We start from the raw sequence: 14785 nt of genomic DNA on the forward strand, positions 1-14785 counted from the left end.
AGGTGACTTAGCACACACTTGCACCTGTATCTGTTTAAAAGCCCTATTGTTTGTCTTCTCTTGTTTTGTGCACTGTGTGAATGGCACATAGCCTTCTGTCACTTACCTCTCAACATAATGCTTCTTATTATTTATCCACAATATGTATAGCACTGGTTCATTTTCTCTGCCATATCACATTGCATTGTGTGGATATGCACAAGTTACTGATTTATTTTCCTGTTGGTGGCCACTTGGCTTGTTTCTAGTTTTTTTTTTTTTGTTGTTGTTACAGACACTGCTCTGATCTTATATATGCCTCTGGTATACAAGTGCCAAGTGAAAACATTTCTCTGGGATGGGGAGTCAGAAATGCATTTACTGGGTTGGAAGGTATGTGAGGGTTCAACTTGTCAAGATGATGCCAAACAATTTCCAAAGTGGTTGTGCTATTTTACACCTTACCAGCTATTGATCCACAGCTTGATCTCGTTAAACTTCTGAATTTTGCTAAACTCGTAGGTATAGAATCACATCTTGTTGAAATCTTGGTTTACTTTTTTTGTCAGTCCTAATGAAATGAGCTTGTAGGCCATGAATGTTTCCTCTTCTGTGAAAAGTCTGCTCTTGCCATTTATTTTTCTATGACTATTTTTTTTTTTTTTCCTCACTGCATGGCTTGCAGGATCTTAGTTCTCTGGTCAGGGATTGGACCTGGCCCCTTGGCAGTGAAAGTGTGGAGTCCTAACCACTGGACCCCCAGGGAATTCCCCATGACTACTTTTAATGGATGCATAATAATTCACCATATGGTTAAAATAGAATTTTAGTATTTCTTTTAATATTTTCTCAATATTTCATGAATTAAACTGACATGCTAATCCTTTCCATACATCCAAGGTATATCTTTCAAATAAGTTCTAAAAGTGGAGCAGGTTGAAGTGGCAGATATCCTCATTTTGAAAAGGATTTGGTACATGCTGACATTACACTGTGAAATGGCCATCTACATGAAGAGATTTTTCTTTTAAACCTGTGAAAAACCCTTTCGGCTTTATGGCTTTTGACAAAGTTGTTTTGAAACTGGAAAAGCTTAAATGTATGGGAAGCCCTGGGAGGTGCTGGAAGGGGGTGAAGCTGTGTTGAGAAAGGTGGGGAGCAAGCATGAGTCTGGAGGTGAGAGTGTGGCCCCATCAGACCCAGTCCAGCCGGAGGAGCAGAACCACTAGCAGAGGTAGACAGAGACGCGGCCCTGTCCAATCAGGGGAACTAGTCGTGTGGTCTCTGTAAGGCTGTTGTCGTTGGTCTGTCTGATTCGGGAGCTTGCAGACTAGGGGGCAGGCAGTCAGGAATTGAAGATAGATGGAAAGATGGGGAGAGTGTGGGAGGGCCAAACCCCACAAGCACAAGCAAGAACTGAACCCGTGTGAGTTCTTGTTGCTTCTCACCTGAGCCTTCCTTGTATGTTTGTCAAGGACCTAAACACGACATGCATGCCTGAGTCAAAGATCAGAGACCCTGAAGGTGGGAGGAGGAGGGTGGCATATTCACAGGTCCAGCTGCTGCTTCCCAACAAAAAGTGAATCAGGAGATTTGCAACGTGTGTGTGTGTGTGTGTGTGTGTGTGTGTGTGTGTGTGTGTGTGTGTATGTGTGTAGGCAAGGGTTTGTAGCTGCTGGCATGTAACAGTGTAAAAAGGCGCTTTCTTGCACATTATCTCATCAGTCTTCACAACAGTACTGTGAAGTTGAGAGTGTTGTATCTAATTTACAGGTGAGTCAAATGAGATTCTGGGGGAAAAGAGGCTTTTTCATTTTTCCAGGGGAACAGGGAGCTGAGACTGCTTTGGGTCAGCCAGTTTTCATGGATATGACCAAGTGTTCTAGGAGGGTTTTTTGTTTTTCTAGGAATTATAATACCTGCAGTTTCCCTACAGCCTGTGGTTGCTCAAGTTGGCCCTTGCTCTATTAGGGGTAAGAAAGAGATTGATGAACATATTATAATTTATACTAAAATAGCTTTAATAGACATCTAGACCTTTTTACTTTGTGACTTATTTTGGTAACGTCAGCAATTTAGTAGAAATGTAGATGAAATAGTTTAGCTTTTTTAAGAAAATGGAATAGAAGTGTTAACGTACACTGTATTCATTTTGATTTCTTTTTATTTCAGTTGATTGGAAGTTTCTTTTATTGAAAATGAGAACCTTTGGCTTATCATTTCCATTCTGGAAAAAAACAAATGTGTGGATGCTGAAAAGAGTTACTTTCTTATTTATATAATTGACATATAACATTATATTAGTTTCAGGTGTACAACACACTGATTCAATAGTTGCATATATTGCAAAATGACCACCACAGTAAGTCTAGTAAACAGTATTTTAACACGTCAAGTCAGCCCTAGTTTCTCCCACTAGTTGATGGTGTGGAAAGGGAGGAGAGCCATGCACATTGCGTTCTCTAGGACCAGATGCTGCCACACAGTCTGGGCGCAAGGTGATTAAAAAGGATCCACACCTGTAGAAGAAAGAGGCTGGGACGTAGGGGGCAGCAAGAAAGAACCCATGTGACACAGGCCTGGCAGAGTCTTGGACAATGCCTGGGACTCTCTGGAGCAAACGTCGGCCCTGGAGTTGTCTGTCCCGTGTCAGGTCAAGAAGCTGGGCTTTCTACCTACCCTTGAAGGTGGGCTGCTTGGGGAAGGGTGTGACCTTGGGTGAAGGGGCTGTGGCATCAACGTCAAGCTCTGCAGCTGGGCTGAAGCTGCTCCTTGAGGGGATCTGGGCGGTGCTCCTCCGTGGCTGGCACAAACCTGTTACAGATTTAAAAAGACTTAAGGAATATTAACCACATGCAGGGGATTCCTGAATCCAAGAAACAACCATAAGAAGATATCTTTGAGACAAGGGGTGAATATAGATTGGGTATATATAGGATATATTTATATAGTATACCTATATATATATATAGGCTATATATATATAGTATACCTATATATATATATATATATATAGATATATATATAGTATACCTATATATATATATATATATATATAGGATATATATATAGTATACCTATATATATATATATATATATAGTATATCCTAAATGACAGGATTTGTTATGAATTTTATTGGGTTTGATAATGATATTATGGTTATGACAGAAAATGTCCTTATTTGTTAGTGACATACCTTGAAGCATTTATGGTGGTATAATAAGACATCTAGAAAAACAATAACAGCAACAACAGTGGAAGGATTGCAGGTGAAACAGAAATACTCAATTGTTGATAACCATTAAAGTTCCAGTGGCTTCCCAGGTGGCTCAGTGGTAAAGAATCCTCCTGCCAATGCAGGAAATGCTGGAGATGTGGATTCGATCCCTGGGTCAGGAAGATTCCTCAGAGGAGGAAATGACCACCCACTCCAGTATTCTTGCCTGGGAAATCCCATGGACAGAGGAGCCTGGTGGGCTACAGTACATAGGGATTGCAAAGAGTCAGACATAACTGAGCAACTGAGCGCACACACACATGAAGGCTAGATATGGAAAACTCCTAGAGGAGAACATAGGCAAAACACGCTCTGACATAAATCACAGCAGGATCCTCTATGACCCACCTCCCAGAATATTGGAAATAAAAGAAAAAATAAACAAATGGGACCTAATGAAACTTAAAAGCTTTTGCACAACAAAGGAAACTGTAAGCAAGGTGAAAAGACAGCCCTCAGATTGGGAGAAAATAATAGCAAATGAAGCAACAGACAAAGGATTAATCTCAAAAATATACAAGCAACTCCTGCAGCTCAATTCCAGAAAAATAAATGACCCAATCAAAAAATGGGCCAAAGAACTAAACAGACATTTCTCCAAAGAACACATACAGATAGCTAACAAACACATGAAAAGATGCTCAACATCACTCATTATCAGAGAAATGCAAATCAAAACCACAATGAGGTACCATTACACTCCAGTCAGGATGGCTGCTATCTAAAAGTCTACAAGCAATAAATGCTGGAGAGGGTGTGGAGAAAAGGGAACCCTCTTACACTGTTGGTGGGAATGCAAACTAGTACAGCCGCTATGGAAAACAGTGTGGAGATTTCTTAAAAAACTGGAAATAGAACTGCCATATGACCCAGCAATCCCACTTCTGGGCATACACACACCAAGGAAACCAGATCTGAAAGAGACACGTGCACCCCAGTGTTCATCGCAGCACTGTTTATAATAGCCAGGACATGGAAGCAACCCAGATGCCCATCAGCAGACGAATGGATGAGGAAGCTGTGGTACATATACACCATGGAATATTACTCAGCCATTAAAAAGAATTCATTTGAATCAGTTCTAATGAGATGGATGAAACTGGAGCCCATTATACAGAGCGAAGTAAGCCAGAAAGATAAAGACCATTACAGTATACTAACACATATATATGGAATTTAGAAAGATGGTAATAATAACACTATATGCAAAACAGAAAAAGAGACACAGATGAACAGAACAGGCTTTTGGACTCTGTGGGAGAAGGCGAGGGTGGGATGTTTCGAGGGAATAGCATCGAAACATGTATATTATCTAGGGTGAAACAGATCACCAGCCCAGGTTGGATGCATGAGACAAATGCTCGGGCCTGGTGCACTGGGAAGACCCAGAGGAATCGGGTGGAGAGGAAGGTGGGAGGGGGGATCGGGATGGGGAATACATGTAAATCCATGGCTGATTCATGTCAATGTATGACAAAATCCACTACAATATTGGAAAGTAATTAGCCTCCAACTAATAAAAATAAATGGAAAAAAAAAAGCTAGATATGGGCTCACAGAAGTATTTTATAGCATTCTGTGCTTGTATTTGAAATTTTAAGCATAACAAAAAGGTAACCCCCTCAGGATCATTTATGAAGAAGCAATTTTCTCTTGGTAAAAGAATAATCATATAGACTTGGCATATGTTATTGGGTGTCTCATATTCTAGAGCTAGACAAATGAATCCAGAAAGAAGTCAAATTTGAGTATCATGTTGATCTGCCCTGTTCAGAAACCAAATATCCTGCAATGTCAGCTGAAAACTTTCAGTGGCGTTTGAGGATTTCCTTGTTGAGTGAGGCCAAATGCGTAACTGGGAAAGGAGAGACTGAAATAATAGGAAGGCAGGAAGGAAAGGGAGACAGAAAATGATTTAATTCTGAGAGTGCCCAGCCACAGTTCTAGGTGCTTTCCACACTTCCTCTTCTTGAATTCTCACAGTAACCACCCTGTGCTGTTGTTCAAGATTTCCCAGGGTATGAGTCTCATTTTGCAAATTAGAGTATTAAGACTCAGAAATGTGGGAGCTCATCCAAGTGCTGGAGTAGGGATTCCAAGTCAGGCGGTGTCCGGTTTCTAGGCCCTTACACTGGGCCACTGGGTTCAGAGCTGGTCACTTCTCAGATTCCTGACATCTGGCAGTGCCGCAGGAGAAGAGGGAGCAAGAGAATAGTCATGTCCTGGGTCTTGGGCAAGTTCCTGGGATAGGCCACCATGTGATGGTCCTTGTTATGTGCAGGAGAGAATTCAAGAGTAAAGTGGAAGCAAATTTATTTAGAGAGATACATATCCCACAGGCAGAATGCAGACTCAGAAGGTGAGAGTGGACTCGGGGTATTGGGGCTGTTTTTTCTTTTTATTGGTGGCGGGGGGCGGGTGGTGCTGTTAGTTTTATGGACTGGGTAATTTCATAGGCTGGGTTTCCCAAGTGGCTGAGTGATAAAGAATCCACCTGCTAAAGCAGGAGATGCAAGAGACACGGGTTCTATTCCTGAGTTGGGAAGTTCTTCTGGAGGAGGAAATCCCCTGGAGCAGCAGACTCTCCTTCTAGAAAATGTAAGAAGTACACAACCTCCCTTGTCTACCAGGCGCCTGCCCAGACCTTCCACCGTCTGGCCTCATCCTCTGTTCATGACACTCCATATTTCCCAAGTCTAGAAAAATTAGATGAGAAGACAGGGAAAGATAGTACTCTGAATCCTAATCAGAAAAAGTTGTGAGGTTTCCCTCTTCTCTGGAAGGATTTTCTGTTTCTTGTTGCCTTTTGTTTTGTTTTTTTGCTTTTGCTCTTGACACTGTTTTTGGCTTCAGGCTCTTCAAAAGATTCAGTTGGGTTTTTTTTTTTTTGGGGGGGTCCCCTCTTTGTATCTTTTGGGTCCAGAATTTGCCCCAACTACACATGCACACAGTTATTTTTAGTCTTATATGGTTTCTTTGTATTTTGCTCCTGGAGCAGAGATGTGTGCAGGTGCAAGCATTACAGCGAAGGGTCCCAGGTGCGTCTTAACCTTGAGGTGTGGGCTATGGGGTGAGGACAACTGGGGACAACCGGAAAGAGAAAAATCAAGGAGGGCAAGTTTCTTCAAATTCACGCCCATCACTATTTACACACAATGAGAAGGGAGGAGGGGTGGAGGCCGTGCACCTGAAGTGAAGGGAAAGTCCGTTTCTGCAGACATGTCAGAAGTATTGCTCAAGCCCATTTAGTCTGTATGAAAGCAGGCCCTCCTTGCATCAGAGCGGGGGTCAGGGTAGGGGGTGAGGGCTCTGTATCTGCCGGGGACAGGGCTCAGGGTTTCAAAGCAAGCTGCAAGGTCTGTGTCTAAGTGGCTCTGCATTTAACTTGATCAACACTGGTTTATTCCCAGGGACCTCAGTGTCTCACAAGAAGACTTTTTGTTCTTGTTGCTGTTGATGGCCTGGGTTGGAGACAACATTTAGGAATCCAGGGAGGAGACCTTCAATAATAAATTGACACTTAAAGTGCTTTCAGGTGATTTCTCTGAGCAGCTGTGGGGCTAGGAATTAATCTTTAAAATGCAGGTACATGGCTCTAAGCGTGTGTCGAGAGGGAACCTGCAGAACATTTTGGCATGAGGTTTAACTAAGTGTAAGTTTTCAGGATGTTTATATGAAAAACTTTCCACTCGGGATACTCCACTGTATCCGCTATCACTTCATCACAGCAGAGCTTATCCCTCCCACACTGCTACTGATTTACTGCTTCCCCATATTCTTCCAAAAAGCTACTTAGGCACTTTTTGTTGTCCCGTGAGAGGTAAACCCTGAAGCCAAGGCTGGAAGTTCCCAGCAGGAAGTGCTGAGGCCCCACCTTACTGATCTGGGTTTCACATCTCTTAGATCTTTGCTGCCTCCTGTGGGTGCAGGTTTTGTTTCCATCACAGTCCTTTACTGCCCAGACTCACCAGGGGATGAGCAGAAGCAAGATGAAACCTGTTTCAGGTCACAGACCGCCTCCTCTGGTTATGGACTTTCTTACATTTTTGGTTTGTGGTTTTCTTCAAGTAGATTGAGGGGAGTCATGTTCCTTTGCTGTTCTGTGGCAAGTCAAAAGTGACTGGTCTTAGCTTCCCTCTCCCACCCGCTTTTAGATATCAGAATCCCTCCCTTACTCTGTATCTCTGCGTTTTACCTTCCTCCTCAATTAGTGATGCTACACTTGCCAGATGTGGTAATTGGACCGGGGAAGGGGAAGATGAATAAAACGTGGTTCCCTGGTTTCAGCAGCTCACAGCAATCTGGGGGAAACAGAAATGTGAGCAGCTCACGGTGACTGACTCCTTCCTTACCTTCTTTCTGGTCCTCATGGGGCCCTCCTCCCCTTCTCCCAGGGAGATTGCATCAGTTTTTTGGCCTAGCATGTTCCTGGACTGATTTTAGTCAAATGTATAGATTATTAAGAAATGTTAGTCATCGTCATTATTATCATGCCCCGCGTCAAATGCTTTAATGTCTAACTCCCAGAGCCCTTGATTACCAGTAAAATGTGTGTAGGGAACAGGAACCTTAAGGAAAATGATAAAGTTGCAACAGAATCAGATATTTCTGATTTTAGTTTTTCTTATTTTTAGTTATTAGTCAAAAAAACAGCCCCCCCACCGGATTAATTTGAAGCAAATCTTAGATATTCTAAAATTTATTTCACACAAAATATGTTTATAAATATATATAAATGTAGATATATAAATCGTTATATCTGAAAGATGAGGACTCTTTAAAAAGTAACCTCAATACCATTATCACACCTAAAAATGAGCAATAATTTCTTTTAAAAAAAATTTCTTATTATCAAATATCCAGTCAAATTTCTCTCGTTTTATCATCAGCTTTTAATTTTACAGTTGGTGTCTCTGAATCAGGATCTTTTGATAAGCTCTTATGTTGAGGTACCTCTTAAATCTATTTTTTAATATGTAGGTTTCCCTTCGTGTTATTTTTCCTCACAATGTATTTGTTGAAGAAACTGGGTTTTTCTCCCAAGAGGGTTTTTGATAGCCTGGATTTTGCTTCCCCTTGATTTTTAACATATTCCTCTCTTCTGTATAGTTCCTGAAAACTGTTAGTTAGAGCTAAAGGTTTTGGGCTCGAGTTTAGGGCAGAAATACCTCATAAGTGGTGGCATGGACACTTCTGTCAGGAGGCATGAAATACTTCTGTGGTGCGAGCCGCCCTTCAGGGTCATTACCTCGACCATTAGCTTGTTGTGGTTTAGTTGCTAAGTCGTATCCGACTCTGTGACCCCATGGACTGTAGCCCGCCAGGCTTCTCTGTCCCTGGGATTTCCCAGGCAAGAATACTGGAGTGGGTAGCCATTTCCTCTAGGGGATCTTCCCAACCCAGGGATCGAACCTGCATCTCCTGCCTTGGCAGGCAGCTTCTTCACTGCTGAGCGACCTGAGAAGAGGTTGTTGAGTGGTAATATCTTAGTTCTATCACCTCTTCTTATGGCTTAACTACAATACTTTTCATTGAAAAGAGAAACTTCTCTCATCAGCATTTGGTTACCCTGCAATGTATGGGAAATAAAGGCTTGATTCTTTTATTAATAATTTTTAAAGAATTTAAACACTGTGAAAATATATAAATCCTCAAAGAGAGAGGTGTGGCCCTCCTCACTCATCTAATTTTTTCCTCCTTCCTTTGGTTCCTCTGACATCTAGAATTTCTCTCCTTCATAATTCCTCTTTTTCATCCAACTTTGAAGGGATTTGGGAAAGAACTACAGGCTTATTCACACTAAAATACAAATGACCAATAACTTAGTGTAACTATTTCAGAGAGATTTTTCTATTGAACTTGTATCAGTGTCTTAAATTAGAGAAATTAAATGACGCTTATTGGATAAGAATAGCATTTGTATGCACTAAATATTGTGTCTGCTGCTCTGGCAAATACTTACATATTTTGTAAGGTGTTTGTGTCCCCTCCCCCATTTTACAGATGTAAATAACAAGGCTCAGGTTGTTTAGCCTCAGCTGGAAAGCGGCAGAGGTGAAAATAAAACCTGGGTTGTGTGGCTGGAAAGCCAGAGTATTGAACCTGCCTTTTCAATACCATTTCAGGCATGAAATTGAACAGGAGGAGAAAGGGGTTAAGGGAGACGAGGGCTTCTCAAGATTGAAATCAGCAATATGAAGGACCCAAGTTACTCACTGTGTCAATGTGTAAGGCAGAGCCTGGCAGTCACCCACAACACCAAAGATTTCTCCCCTCAGGAATGTTAACGTGGGGTTGTTTCTCTGCCTTTGCAGCAGAAGTAATGATGCCTGCCCCACTTCCCGAGGATGCTGTTTACTTTTTCAGCTTCTCCTCCATCTTGTTCAATTGGTCCAGCCCCAGTGGCCCTTTTCCTGTTCCTCAAACATGCCAGGCTCCTTTCGGTCTCTGGGATTTACTTGTTATGGACCAGGGCTCTTGGCCTCCTTAATCAATCAAAATTCATCAGAGGCACGACAGGAAATTCAGGCAAGGCTTTATTGGGACCCCTGCTGCCGCAGCGGGGAGTGAGAACAAACAACGGATGGCCTTGCTTTTTTTTGTATGCTGTCTCTCCGAGGGGGGACAAGCTTGTTCCTTGCATGGGGTGAGGGTCAGATTGTGTCCAGGGGTCGGGCTGGAGGGGCGGCTTGGGTGTTGTGCCCACCCCTTAAGTGCTGTTGTGTGCAGGGGGCATGTTCAGTACCCTGCTTTTGCTTCCAGCACTGTTTTTTTTTTTTGCTACAGACTCTTCAAAAGTGGCGGTTGGGTTTTTTGGTCTCTTTGTATCTTTTGGGTCCAGAATTTACCCCAACTGCTAGTTAGTTTTAGTCCCATATAGTTTCTCTGTATTTTGTTGCTAGAGAAGAGAGGTGTCCAGGTGCAAGCACTGCGGCAAAGGGTGCCAGGTCCCAGCCTGTCTCACATCTACTGTTCTTTCCCTGGATCTATCTTCTTGATGTTTAGTCTTAGCTTGAATGTCAGTCTTGCAGAGACACATTCCCTGACCATCCTCTCTAAAGAAGCCACTCCCTACCCCCCAATCACTCTGTCTCTCCCAGTTCTCAGAGTCTTTTCCAGCTCTTATTACCAATGAAAAGTACCTTCCCTCTTTGGCTTCCAGAATGTAGTGAAAACACGGCCAATTTTGTCCATGACTGGGACTCTGGAGCCCATCATGTGGTAGGCACTTAGAAAGCCTTTGTTGACCAAATGAGTCAGTTCAGGCATCCTTTGCTCATTGCCTCCTACGTGGAGGCCTCCCTAGCCCAAATCCATCACCACTGGTTCCAATTAATCACCAGAACTGCTGCAGCTGCTATAATCTACTCTTCCATCTAGAAAGTCAAAGGCTTCTGCCTTTGTATTTAAAACCATAGCTTAATGCAAACAGCCAGGTTTATTTAGTTATGAATTAGGCTGAGGTCCAAGATGATTCATATTTTAAGTGAAACCTGTTTGCTCGAGCTAGCCTGTTTCCTCTGACATAGATTGTTCTGGGAAAAGGACAGAGGTGGGGGAACATGTTTTTAGGCCACGTTTTATAGCACAGCCATCTCACTCTTCAGTTTTGAAATGTGGCATCTATCTTAGTCAGCGGGGTTGCTATAACAAAATGCCTCGACCGGTGGCTTAAATAACAGACATTTGTTTCTCATAGTTCTGGAAGCTGGAAATCCAAGATCAAGGTTCCAGCAAATTCAGTTCTGGTGAGAGCTGTCTTCTTGTGGTGTCCTCATAAAGCAGAGAGAAGGCGCTCTGGAGTCTTCTTATAAGGTAGGAAACCCCATCATGGGAGTCCCACACTCGTGACCTCAACTAAAGCTTTTTACCTCTCCGAGATCTCACCTCCAGATACTGTCACATTGGGGGTTAGGACTTCAATGTATGAATGTTGCAGGGACAAAAACATTCAGTTCATAATAGCATCTCTCAGATTCTTTGATGGAAACCTTGAGTGCTTCTCAATGAAAGAAGACTGATAGATGGAAGCATCTCAGACACTCTTCCAAAGTTGGTTGGTGAAAGCTCTTGATGGTCTACAAAACTAAATTGGAAATGAATGAGTTTGCTCAGAGTTGACCAATGGATTGGGGAGACAGTTCACAGAGCAGTACAAAGTATAGTCCTAGCTTCATCTGTATCAATCACCTGGTGGGAAGGAGCGGGAGAAGGTTTTTAAATGTCAATAACTAAACCACAATCAGAGCTGCTGAATCAATATGTTGGGGGGTGGGGCCTGCAGGCTACATTCTGACTAGTGCTCAGGTGTAGCCTACTTGCCATTAAGTTCAAGAACTGCTGTCATTAAGAAAGGACTTCCCAGGTGGTGCTAGTGGTAAAGAACCTGCCTGCTAACGCAGGAGATGTAAGAGACTCTGGTTCCATCCCTGGGTCAGGAAGATCCCCTGGAAGAGGGCATGGCAACCCACTCCAGTATTCTTGTGTGGAGAATCCCCACAGACAGAGGAGCCTGGCAGGCTACAGTCCGTGGAGTCACATAGAGTTGGATGTGACTGAAGCTCATGCATGTCGTTAAGAAGTGAGATTGTACTTCACCGCAGCCTGCTTATCCTGAGGAACCTGAGGTAAGTTGCCTCAATCACATTGCTGTTTCACGCTGTGGTTCTTGCTTCTGGCCTGCTTGCTTTCTACAGTTAGTCCTGTACATATGAACCTTCAAGTTGTGAGCTTTTAAAGGTCAGTTCGTGTGTCTGGCATCCATTGTCACGAGTGTGAATCCTCTACAAGCGGTGGTGCTTTTGTGTACTTTGTAAAGTACACTGTATGGAGCACAGCACACCGCTACATAGCCAATTGTGTTACGTGGGTACCAAGTCTAACCTTGTTGGACTTCAGAGCAAATTGAGCTGACAAACGTGCTCTCGGAATGGAACTCGTTCTTATGTAGGGGGATTACTATATTGCACAGGGGTGTGAAAAGTGAGACTTCCTGACCAACCACAGCTATGTCTCCAAACGTGGCTAGAGGCTTCTCCTGGGCAAGAACCTCCTTTGATTTTTTAGATGCTGCCTCCATATTGTTACCGGAGAAAAGGCATAGTTTATCTTCACCTTGATGTAAACATTGTTTAATATTCAAAATAATAGTTGGCCTCAGACATCTCTCTCCTGTGTCCGTTCTTCTATGGGTCTTTCTCTGAAAGATTTTACCCCTACCACTAATTTCTCTTTTTTTCCCCTGGTAGTCTGAATCCTCATTTTTCAGGAACAAATTTGTCTTCATCCACTTAAGTCCCCTCTACCACAGGCCTTTTTCCTCCCTTGAATTCCCAAAATACATGTACCATAGTCTTTAGTACTTAATTGTGTTCTCCTGTGGAATCAATTTGAACACAGAGCCTGAAGCTACTTTTGAGTGCTTGGTAAACACCTGAGGGCAGGTTGATTGGGTCCTTAGGTGAAAATTGCAGAACCATTGCATTGGATGCTGATGGGTTCAGTATAATCGCTCCAGCTCGAGGGAGCAAAGTTCAAGAGGAAACATTAAAAAGTTTCTGGTTTATATTGATAAATATTTACAGAATGGATTTTTGGCAGATGTAGACTTATTAGTCTACCTCATATGTTTAAAAAGCAGATCTTACCTAGGAGCATGAGTCTTTGTGCCTTTATTTCCTCAAGTTTAGTAGTGAGGCAGTACCAAATTTGTATTTATGAAATGGTGCTTTTCAGATGTAAATGAAGCAGGGCCTTTCAGAAAACTTTAGAAAGAAATTGAAAATGAGTTTGTGTCATAGATAAGGTTATATAAATTTTCTTGTTCCATCCTAAAAAGGTTTAAATGGTTTTCTGCAAAAAAAAAAAAAAAACTGTCCAATTACATTTCTTTGGCTATCATGAAAATGAGATCTAAATTTCACCCTGTGTTTAATGTTGCTGGGCTGACCAGAGAGAGAATTTACTTGTAACTACATTTTTTTAAAATTTAATTTTGATTGGAGTATAGTTGATTTACAATGTTGTGTTGCTGGTAACTACTTTGGATGCAAAATGTGTCTTTTTGTGTGGCAATTTCTTGTGATTGCCTTCACTCGGGGAAGCAGGAGAGAAGGAAACTGAGAAGCAAAGTTAGCATCCTAAAAGGTTGATGCTTTTCTGTTCCAGGTCGCAAACTGTAGCTCTCTAGTCACTACTTACGGGTCTCAAAGAGATAATACATTCTAGCCCCTCTCTAAAACATGAGCTTCTCTGTTCTCCTGTGTCTATATGGATTACCACGTCATTACTCTGGTAAGAGAAATAGGCTGGAAAGTGTTCCATACCCTTATTTTAGCACCCCCGCGCACCCTCCCCGCCCTGCCCCGGCCCCCTGACACACACACCCGGGGGTCTGGCTTGCTGTGTGTGCATCCATCATTCTGGAAAAACTCTTGGAGGCCTTGCCAGCCCTGTGTGCATGGACGTTTCCTTCAAGAGCCAGCAGGGGTCAGCCGGAACACTGTCTGCTCCGGCCACTTCTCTTGCCAAGACCAGGACAGCACAAGGAGGCACTCGTTGGTTCCCCGAGCTGAGACAAAGCCCTTGCTAAGTCTTCAGAGGTGTTTTACGTGCTTTCTACCTTTTGGCACTGCCCTCCACTTTGTACCACATGTCCCTAAGCGTTCACCCTTTCCTGAGATCAGTACCCTTTCCCGTCAGCGTCTAAGCCAACATCATAAACCATCTCTCTCTCCCGCTGGAATGGAGCTGTTCTATTTTAAATGCGAAGTTCTATAGTCGCTAATTTTACAGTTTTATTCAAGGGACTGTGCTATGGCTTCTCTCTTGCCATTCACTGACATTGACATTAGTGGTGGGGAATTCCAGCTTGTGGCCTGCAGGGAGGAAGACCTGGGGGTGAGAAAGGTGCAGAGGAGAGAACTGCTGGAACAATCCCGTGACCTGCCAAAGGGCTTCACTGTCCTAATCTGAAGGGAGTGAAGATCCCATGGGCCTCAGGGACCAAGCTCTGGTCCTTGCATTAGTAGTGACGGGATAGCTGGTGACCATGACCTGCCCCAAGGGTTGTGCATTCTGAGAATTTTCTGTCTTTCAGGACCAGCTACATAATTTGTGGAGTCTTATGCAAGATAAAAATGCAGGTCCCCTGGTTCAAAGATGATTAAGAACTTCAAATCAGTGATCGCAGAGCACTGAACCAAGCACAAGGCCCCTCTGAGCATGGAGCCCTCTGTGACTAGCCTGCAGGTCACATACCCATGATGTCGTCTCTGCCCCAAACATACGAAGGAAAAGCTCTCCCTTGTCCTGACCCAGGGGATCTGTGTGAAGGCATCCCACATCTGACTCCTCTCCTGTCCCCAGGAAGCAGGGTCCTGGAGAGTAAGGGGGAAAGTGTGTGAGAGTTGACTCCACAGATAGCAGACATACACTGTTTTAGGCTCTGGAGATTCTGCAGTAAACGAGTCCTTGTTCTCATGGGGCTTAAAATCTAATTGGGGAGGACAGCAGTCAACAAACGGGCA

General features: G+C 43.2%; 1 long non-coding RNA gene across 4 annotated transcripts in view; it reads left to right on the forward strand.

The window, feature by feature from the left end:
* Positions 1-5402: 5402 nt before the first annotated feature.
* LOC139038463 (uncharacterized) overlaps positions 5403-14785 on the forward strand; it is a 170156-nt gene continuing 160773 nt past the window's right edge. Inside the window, exons 1-4 of one of the 4 annotated variants that reach the window (XR_011491465.1) lie at positions 5403-5616; positions 7469-7589; positions 10957-11072; positions 11696-11884. This is a non-coding gene — a long non-coding RNA (uncharacterized lncRNA). Of the gene's footprint in view, positions 5617-7182; positions 7590-10956; positions 11073-11695; positions 11885-13424; positions 13551-14785 lie in introns of those variants that run through there. The other 3 variants (XR_011491464.1, XR_011491467.1, XR_011491466.1) reach the window with 3 other exon arrangements.

This window comes from Odocoileus virginianus, chromosome 15, assembly GCF_023699985.2.
Source record: "Odocoileus virginianus isolate 20LAN1187 ecotype Illinois chromosome 15, Ovbor_1.2, whole genome shotgun sequence".
In the NCBI taxonomy this organism is placed as follows: domain Eukaryota; kingdom Metazoa; phylum Chordata; class Mammalia; order Artiodactyla; family Cervidae; genus Odocoileus; species Odocoileus virginianus.